Consider the following 10,054-nt stretch of genomic DNA (forward strand, 5'->3'; position numbering starts at 1 on the left):
GCGCCTAGGGTCAAGTATTATATGAAAAGTTAAACTGTTTCGTATAGACTTAATGAACCTATACTTGGGATAGGCTAACTATTCATACCGAAATTTACATAAGCTTTAAATACGTATGTTAAACAGAGAAAATAGTAACTAGAGCAGAGTAAAGAGATACAAAGAAAAGAGTAATTAGGGCAGAGTAAAAAGACAAAGAGAAAAGAGTAATATGATAAAGAGAATAGAGAACAAGCAGAGGGCCTGTTGAAAGGTCATTTGTTGCATTAAGGCAACTTTAGAGATATTTGTGTGTTCATCTGCTGCATTTAGACAGTAAGATAGATGGTGGTGTGACCACCGAGAGCGCTTCCCTGGGATACTTAGCTATAATGCTATTCTGTAAGTCAGAGGACTCTTACAGAGGTATTGAGAAAACACATAACTAGCATATGCTCCCGTAAGTCGAAGGACTCTTACAGTGAGTGTGTGTGTGTGTGTGTGTGTGTGCTCCTGTAAGTCAAATGACTCTTACAGCGAGTGTGTTGGGCATACATAAATTAACTAGCTCCGCCCTGCAAGTCAAAGGACTCTTGCAGTGGTTTGCCTCACAAGTTAAAGGACTCTTGCGATGGGTATTGCCAACAGGGAAGCCTTACCTGGTCAAAAGACTCCGGGTAACGTCGGGAGCGGGTATGTAACCGACAAATAATGAGCTCATTACCTGCACTAGGGCTAGACATGCATCATACTTGGTTGTACATTTCCTCTGTTATGATTGTTGAATGAATGTATGCTTTGTTTGTTTTCTATTCTCTGTGTCTGTGAAGGTTGTAGAAGGCTTAGAGAAGGGCGGTTGAATCTATGACCTTCTTTTACTTTAATGAAATATGGCTTAACTTATAAACTTTCACTTGGATTCTGTTCGAACTCAGTAGCGGAAAATTTATGAGACAATTTCTTTTTGTCTCATGAATATCAGAAAATAGAACAGAGAAAGGAAAGGAGAAGCTGACACCATCATGTATCCTAGTTCAGTTGCCTTGTGCAATGCAACCTACATCTAGTCTCCACCACAACAGTGGTGGAATTTTCACTATAGTTAAAGTATTACATACACCAATTCTATAGGATTGACACAATCCTTCTACTCTCAAGTTCTAACCTAACTTGATTTTACTATGCTAATACCTAACTCTTCATTCTTAGTGCTTACCCAACTAAGAAAGGGGTACCTCATAGGTACAAGATACAAGACACAAAACCAACCTAAAGAAATCTGAAATCACTCTAGGCTTTTCACTCAAGTGTTTCACTCAGCCTTTTAACACTCATTGGCTTTTACTTGAGCTCTCTCTTTATGCCTTTTCACACTCAAGAAATTACAGAAAGATATACATTGAAAAATAAAATAAAATTACAATCTGTAAAACATGAAGGAGATTGATGCTTCAACAGCCTCTGTTGCTATGTGATGAACTAGATTTGCTTAACTCTGATTTAGTTCCTCATTCTGGCGAAATGCTTCTTTGAAAGAAAGTACTGTTCAAGTTGATGAACTCTCTCAGAGAAGACTTCTCAGAACATGAACTTCAAACCCTGGTTCTTTCTCCTTGTCTCAGTATGAACAAAAATTTTCTTTTTGTATCTCCTTGCATGTTGCTGAGTTACTCTCTTCCAAGTCAACCCTCGAGCTTTGTGCTTCACCAACTTATTTTTTCACTTTCTTCCGTTAATCCTCAAATTAGGAACTTTGGTTCTGACCCTCTTTCTTGACTGAAAGCCTCAGGATATAAAAGAAAAATATTTTCAAATGTAAACCCATATCTGAACCCTTAAGCTACAACTTTGTCCCCAAGAAACAAATTTGGCCATTGATTTATAGTAGTGATTCTCAGAAATCACTTTTTCCATGTATCCCAAATTGGATTGACAGAGAGTTGGAGAAGAAGAGCAGAAAGTAAAATGCATGCAAGAGGAAACAAATAACCTTTAACTTCTGACTTAGCCTAAGATGGTTAGATTTGGGTGATTAGACTTTTGCCTTTCTGATTAAGCTTTCTCTTTCTTTCTTCTTAGATGAAACAAGCAAAAGGAACGAAGTTCTCTCTCTTTTCTCTGTGTCTGACTGAAAAGAAAAAGGTGAACATTGCTTTGGTGGAAGCACTTTGGAGGGTTTAGCTTGAGCGATCAATTTGGGCTTGGGTTGGCTATGTCCACTTGGCCCATCTGATTTCTTTGCTTGGTTTTCTTTGGGCTTACTTTGTTTAAATAGTCCACTTGTTGTTTCAGTTTATTCCAAACTGGGCTTCTTCTATATTTGATAAATGTGGTCTGCATCACTTAATAAAAGATAATCAACACTAATTGGATAGTTAACCCAATAAAAATAATGTTTGTCATCATCAATTATGTTAGTTAATTTCTTAACTCAACAATCTCCCCCTTGATGACAAACATAATTGAAACAATGATAAAAAAGAATTGAAATTTTATAAAGTTTAGAGACTTCCCTTTGATTTTGTGTTGCTCCCCCTTTTCTTTAAAAGGGTTGCTCCCCCTAGATTTGTGCTCTTCTCTTCCTTCCTTTTTGTTATTCTCATATAGAACACAGTAAAGTGCAACACACAATTTAGTTTGACAAAGGGATTTTACACTTCTATCAGCACAAATTCAGCCTTATACTAAACATATTATAGCAGTAATTTTAACAAATATCCATTTCAAAACTTGTTCAAAGATGAACAAAACAGAGCATAGTCTGATCACAGCAGCATTAAGCTTTCAAGATCAATTCACAAAACGAAAAAATTATCACAGCAGCATATATATGCATGACAGTAGCAAATATCATATTTAATTCACAAAAAATGACCATAGCTAGCATCAAAATGACCAAATTCATAATGATAATTTAAATTAATATACTATTACTCCCCCTTTTGTCATCAAGGGTGGAAAGCACTCAATACCAATTAAAAAACTGCACCTTAAACCTGCAACAAGATGTTAGTGCAAAGTCCAAAACCAGTAGGTAATTAAAACAAAGTGCAACAGTTGTTAAAAGTCTTACAGTCATCCGGAATAAAACATAGAGTAGTTCAGAAATAAATGACAACAGATTTCATGAGACAAAAGTGAACAAAAGACAGCAGCAGCATGAGACAAATTAAGGCATCCGAACCATCCTCCTCAGAATCAGCTTCTTCTTCAGCATCAGTGGGAGCATCTTCATCTTGTTGGAGATTATCAATGAACTTCATAAAGACAACCACTCTATCTCTGGATTTTCTGAGGAAATTCTCATGCTTGCTAGCTAGCTTCCTATGATCTCTGTTCATAGCAATCATATGGTTGGACTGGGAGACAAATTCCAATATCACATCTTTAACAACCCCAAATAAAGCATATTTTGTCCAGTTGAGACTGATGTACCCTCGGTAGAAGGTGGGGGATAAACCTCAGGAACAGATTCATCATCATCATCATCATCTAGAACTGCCCTTTCAGAGTGAGTGGGTCCCTTTTTTTGCTGTTTCATTGAACCACCTCCTTTTAGATATGAGTGTCTATTTTCATATGACTCATTGGATAAATCAACACCAAAATGTTCAAAAATACAAGTTAAGAACATGCCATAAGGAAGGGCTTTATCTTTCTCACTTCGAACAGAATCAAACATATATCTAACCATTAAATAAGCAAAAGATATTTCTATTTTTGTGAGAAGAGAATACAAAACAAGAGTGTCAGTATAAGATACCCTTTTATATGAACCACTCTGAGGAAGGATGACATGATTTATTATACGGTACAACTGAGCACGTTCATAACCTAGGGCTCTGTGAGTAGGGGTGATGCCATCAATCAAAGAAACATGTTCACAAATATGAGCCAAGGTATCACTGAAAGAGATACCAACTCCTTCGTCCCACTTACCCGAAGTATATGCACAAGCCCCAACATCAGTGTATCTCAAGGAATCACTGATAGTTTCATTATTCAGCACAATGTCTCGGCCCTTAACATAAGAATATACATTACCCTCATGATAAGTCATATTAGCATAAAACTATTTGACCAAAAGTGGGTACACTAGTTTTTTGATGTTAAAAAGGTGATTCCAGTCCAGAAATTCCAAATTTTCAACAAAAGGAAAACCTTTCTTTTTCAGATTGGGTAAATCAGCAAGAAAAGTAGGACACATGATATAGTACTTAATAACTCCTTCATAAAAATCATTGATCATGGCAGACTTAAATCGGTGAGGGTTGTAATTTGAGTGAGAGATCATGAAGTGTGATTTATGTGCGAAGGGATCAATGTCTTGTTCTCTAACAAATTTAAGAGGGATACATGGTTTACTGATGCCAGGGCATCTTAGGCTAGTTTTACTAGCCTTTTTCTTTGTTTTTAATAGGTTTTATGCACTTTCTTGAGTTATAAGTAAGCAATTGGTTAGAAATTCATGTATGCCTAGATTCATCTAACCAATGTTAATTTGATGCAATTTCATGAGAATTATGCTATAATTACTTGTGTGCTAAGAATGATGAGAATTCTCATGACTTTAGCAAAGCTTTGATGCATGTATTGGTTGATGATAGGTGAAGAAAAGCATAGAAGGAAGTTGAAGAAGGAGCATGGAGAAGATGAAGGAGTAGCAACATTGGTGGCCAAGTTAGACCACCAATGTTGCCTCAAACATTGGAAGGGAGGTAGAGCAATTCTCTACATGATTTGCTGATGCTCACATTTGAGGGAACGTTGGCAAGCCAACGTTACCCCCAACGTTGTGATAAAATGAGCTTTTTGGAGATTTTGAAATTCTGTAGCGACGCGCACGCGTGCCGTATGCATACGTGTGGATTAGAAATTCTGGCAATCCACGCGCACGCGTACTCGACGCGTATGCGTGGATGGGTAACGTTGGACCCCAAACGCTACCTCCAACGTTGGTGGCCAACGTGCGCGATGGTGGCTTCAAAACTCTGAATTTGAAAATGCGCAACGACGCATACGCGTCCATGGCGCGTACGCGTGGGCCTAACTTCTGAGAATCTACGCGCACGCGTACAGCAGCACATGCGTGGATTGGTCAATGTTGGAGGGAACGTCGCTAGTCCAACGCTGAGGCCAATGCTCTTCTACATGTTTTTAAAACTGGAAAATGGGATTTTTGCATCCACGCATACGCGTGCAGCACGCGCACGCGTGGATGAGCTTTTTGACCCATTGGCGCGAACGCGCAAGGCACGCGTACGCATGGGTAGAAAAACATTGGCACTCCAACGTTGAGTCAAACGCCAATGACAGTAGAATTATCTGGTTTTTAAGAAGGGCATTTGAGTCAACGTTGGCCATCAAACATTGACTCCAAATTGAAGCATCAGAACTTGCAATTCAAACAGATCTCTTCTCAACAACAAGGGAAAACAATTGGAGTCATTTCAACCCATTTCCATCAATGCCAAAAGCCCAATTCAGAGATTGAAGATCAATGGAAGAAAATGTATAAATAGCTTAGAATTTAAGTTAGAAAGGACTTTTACTGCACTTTTTACTTTTCGGTTCATTTTAATTTTCCAGCAACGTATCTTTCAATTTCAATTTCCATTTTGAGAGCTATGAACAACTAAACCCCTTTCATTGGGTTAGGGAGCTCTATTGTAATTCAATGGATCAATAGTAGTTTTCATCATCTTCTTCTTTATTTTCTCTTGATTTTTGTTAGAAAGCTTTCGATCTTAATTCAATTGGATAGTTGTCTTGACCGAGAAGCAATCCATAATTGGAAATCTTTGGATCCTTGAGAGATGGATGAAGAATTCATGCTAAAATTGCTTTCTCACATTGGATTAGATTGAGGGTTGGATGGATATTGTGACATTTAATCCTACCAATACTTTGATCTATGAATTTGTGTGGTATAATCAGTGACCGAACTTCAACTCTTCCCATGAGCAATTAAATCAAGACATTGGGCAATTGTTCATGCTTAGAGAGATTGGTGAGCCAAGACATTGGGATCCAATCATCTAAGATTGCCAAGCAATGTTAATGAATGCATTGATTGAGGAAGAGGTGAAAATGATTTGATCCAGAGAATTCAATATCTCCTGAAACCCAATGAATACCCCATCTCTGATCTACACATTCTATTTACTTTCTGCTCTTTAATTTCATGCTTAATCCCCATTTCCATTTAATTTCTTGCAATTTAAGCTTCTGTCATTTAATTTCCAGAAAATTTAATTTCTGTCATTTAATTTCTTGCTCTTTAAGTTTCCCGCAAATTTACATTCTGCAATTCTCAACCAAATCTGATTTCGCTCAACTAGCACAATTCTCCAATTAACATTAATCAACCAACCAATCCCTGTGGGATTTGACCTCACTCTACAGTGAGTTTTTACTTGACGACAATCCGGTGCACTTGCCGGTAGGAAATTGTTGAGAGACAGTTTTCGAGTGAATCAAGTTAATGGCGCCGTTGCCGTGGATTGGTTTTGTATTGACAATTACTAAATTGGAGGATAACTAGATTGAGCAATTTTCTTTCTTTTGATTAATTGAATCTTAATTTCAGTTGTTCATTTTTGTTCTCTGCAATTTTTAGTTGTTTTTCTTTAATTTTACCTTACTTCTTTACTTTCCAGTAAAACTAACCCACTAACTCATTAACTGTTTGATTATTTGCCTCAATTGCTCTAACCACAGTTTTTCATTAATTGTGAATCCTTCACTTGTTGGTTGCTGCTTGTTGTGCAATTTGTATAACAGGTAGAAGAGAGGTTTCAACCTCCTTTGACAGTGAATCGGAAAGAACCTTCCTGAGATTAAGAAGGGAAGCAAGAGGAAAGAAGGCTATTGGTGCAGAAGAAGAGGAGGAAGACTTGGATATAACCATGGAAGATGATATGGAAAATCATCATGAAGGAGAGGTGAACAATCATGCCAGAAGAGGAGCAGCCAACCCTGCTGGATAAAAGAGGAGAGTTCTGGGATCCTACATCAATCCAAACCCAGGAAACTGTGGTAGCAGCATTCAAAAGTCAACTTTCCATGCTAATAATTTCGAATTAAAGCCTCAGCTCATAACTCTTGTGTAAAATAACTGTTCTTTTGGAGGAAGTGCCCAAGAGGATCCTAATGAGCATCTCACTAAATTCCAAAGGATATGTGACACAGTTAAATCTAATGGTGTTCATCCTGAAACCTATAGATTGCTACTGTTTCCATTTTTTTGAGGGACAAAGTATCAAAATGGCTAGAATCATTTTCCTAGGAAAGCTTGACAACCTGGGAGGATGTAGTGAATAGATTCTTGACAAGGTTCTACCCTCCACAAAAAGTAAACAGGCTTAGAACTGAAGTGCAAACATTCAGACAGCAGATGGTGAGACTATTTATGAAGCCTGGGAGAGATTCAAAGATTTGACAAGAAAATACCCCCTGATATGTTTAATGAGTGGGTGCAACTTCATATCTTTTATGAAGGGCTGAATTGTGAGTCAAAGAAAGCTGTAGACCACTCATCTGGAGGTTCCCTTAATAAGAAGAAGACCATTTCAGAAGCCATTGATGTTATAGAGACAGTGGCTGACAATGAGTATTTTATGCCTCAGACAGAAGCAACAACAGGGGAGTCCTAGAATTAAACCATATGGATGCCATCTTGGCCTAGAATAGAGAAGAATCAAGCTGCAGCTATCCACACTCAATCATCACCTCAAGGAGAGTTGACACAGAAGAAGGAATTAATTGGGAGGAAGCTAATTACCTTGGAAATTCATCTAGGCAAGCTCATGATCCATATTCTAAAACTTATAACTCTAGTTGGAGGAACCACCCAAACTTTGGGTGGGAAAACCAACAAAACCAAGGCCAAGACCACAGATCCCATAATCCAAACCAGTATAACAACTCCACTCACCAAACTCCAACCAAAAACCATACCAGACCACACAAAACACTTATTCACAACCACCATACCAAAGCCATAATAACCACTCTCAACACCCCACTTCCAACCAACCATCACCACATGATGATGATAGAATGGCCAAATGGAAGCTATGCTTGCAAATCTTTGCAAGGAGTCTGAAGACATGAAGATATTCAGGGAAGAAGTGAGAGGTAGTATAAAAAGCCGAGGGAAGGTTATTAAGAATCTCGAAGCTCAGGTAGGACATCTTTCACAGTAGACTCCAAAGTCCACTGGTAGTTTCCCAAGTGATACTGAGAAAAATCCAAGAAGGGAACTGAAGAAGGTGAGATGGAAGAGTGCAAGGTAGTTACTCTTGCAAATGAAGAAATCCCGGAAGTAGATATCAGAAAGCCAACAGAGCATAGCCAAGGAAGTTCCCAGGGTGACTTGGAGAAAAAGGAACAAGAAACTGGATCTGCACAAGGAAAAGAATTAACAAGGAAGGAAATGCCGAAACCTTATGTGCCAAGGGCACCATTTCCTCAGAGGCTCAGAGGAGGTGAGAAAGAAAGGTCATATTCAAGATTCCTAGATATGTTTGCATCTTTCAGTGTCAACATCTCCTGCATCAAAACTCTCCAACAAATGCCTACATACATCAAGTGCATGAAGGAGCTGCTGACCAAGAAAGGAACCTTAAAAGGGGGACAAACAGTGATAATGAACAAGGAATGTAGTGCCCTCATCAAAAAGGATGTACTCCTGAAGAAAAAAGATCCGGGGAGCTTTCATATTCTCTGTACCATAGGAGAGACAAAAATTGACAGAGGATTCTGTGATCTAGGGGCTAGCATAAATGTGATGCCTCTGTCTCTTATGAAGAAGTTGCAAATCAATGAGATGAGATCCACAGATGTGATCATCCAATTGGCGGATAAAACTCAGAAGCAGGCCGAAGGAGTAGTTGAAAATGTATTGGTGAAAGTGAAAAACTACTTCCTCCCCACTGACTTTGTTGTTCTGGACATGGAGAAAAGTTACCTCCATCCCATTATTCTAGGGAGACCATTTCTAGCCACTGCTAGAGCGCTGATAGATGTGGAACAAGGAGAGTTAATCCTGAGAATACATGATGAACACCTCACCTTCCATGTTTTCAAACCTACATCTGAGTCTGAGCCAGAACCTAAAGAGTCAAAGGATGATCACAGCAACATGTGCACAAAGGAAAGCAACAGTAAATCGGCAGCTGAACCACTGAAACAGTCCTTGGTGAACAAGCAAGAATTTTGAGAGATACAGCAACCAAGAGAACTCAAGAAAGAATTAAAGCCACAAGAGTTGGAAAGAGCAGCTAACGAGGAACTCCCTGACACAATGATCAATGGAGCACTACTGGAAGAAGAAGAAAGAGTTGTGAAGAAATTACCAAGAGGATGGAGAAATAAGAAAATTCCTACAGAAGATCTTTTCCCTGGAAAAAAAGGTGATATTAACCTACCATCCATTAATCTCAACACAGCTTCCGACACTTCCATCTCAGTTACCCCAAGTGTTCACAGTCAAAAAGGTCTTTTCCTTGGAACATGTAGAAATCATCAAGGAGTCAAGTGGAGAAAGCTTCACTGTGAGGGGAGAAGATTTGAGACATTACAATCCGCCCTAACAGTAAACCAACTATCAAGCTAATGACGCTAAAGAAGCGCTCTATGGGAGGCAACCCATGATTTAGTTTCCTTGTTTTAAATACTCCAGTATGAATAATAATTATTGCTCTAACATGAATTCAAGCTCTCATAGACAATGTTGACAACTATCCATGACATTGTGAAGCATATGATCTAATTCTAAGTTTGGTGTGCCCATAGACACACTAAGATACCTTTCAAAAATGATGATCATATTGCCATTTTGACATGTATTTCTTGAAATATATAGCCAAACATTAAGTTTGGTGTTCTATATATTGCAAGAACAAGGCATGAGAGTCAAATTTCTTTTGAGTTTTGAAAGTCATGAAAGTGCAACCATGTTTATAATTTTTAGTTCATGTTTAGAAATAGAAAAAAAAAGTGTTTCTCATGATGGTTTAACCAAAAAGTGACACTAATTCCGTTGAGATCTCAATGACAATACTTGGAGGAA

At 38.3% G+C, this 10,054-nt stretch overlaps 1 pseudogene; it reads right to left on the reverse strand.

Moving 5' to 3' along the window:
- Window positions 1-7,339: 7,339 nt before the first annotated feature.
- On the reverse strand, window positions 7,340-7,441 carry LOC148547603 (small nucleolar RNA R71; annotated as a pseudogene).
- Window positions 7,442-10,054: the final 2,613 nt, after the last annotated feature.

The sequence above is a fragment of the Arachis ipaensis genome, chromosome B8 (assembly GCF_059453495.1).
Source record: "Arachis ipaensis isolate K30076 ecotype BB chromosome B8, ASM5945349v1, whole genome shotgun sequence".
NCBI lineage: Eukaryota > Viridiplantae > Streptophyta > Magnoliopsida > Fabales > Fabaceae > Arachis > Arachis ipaensis.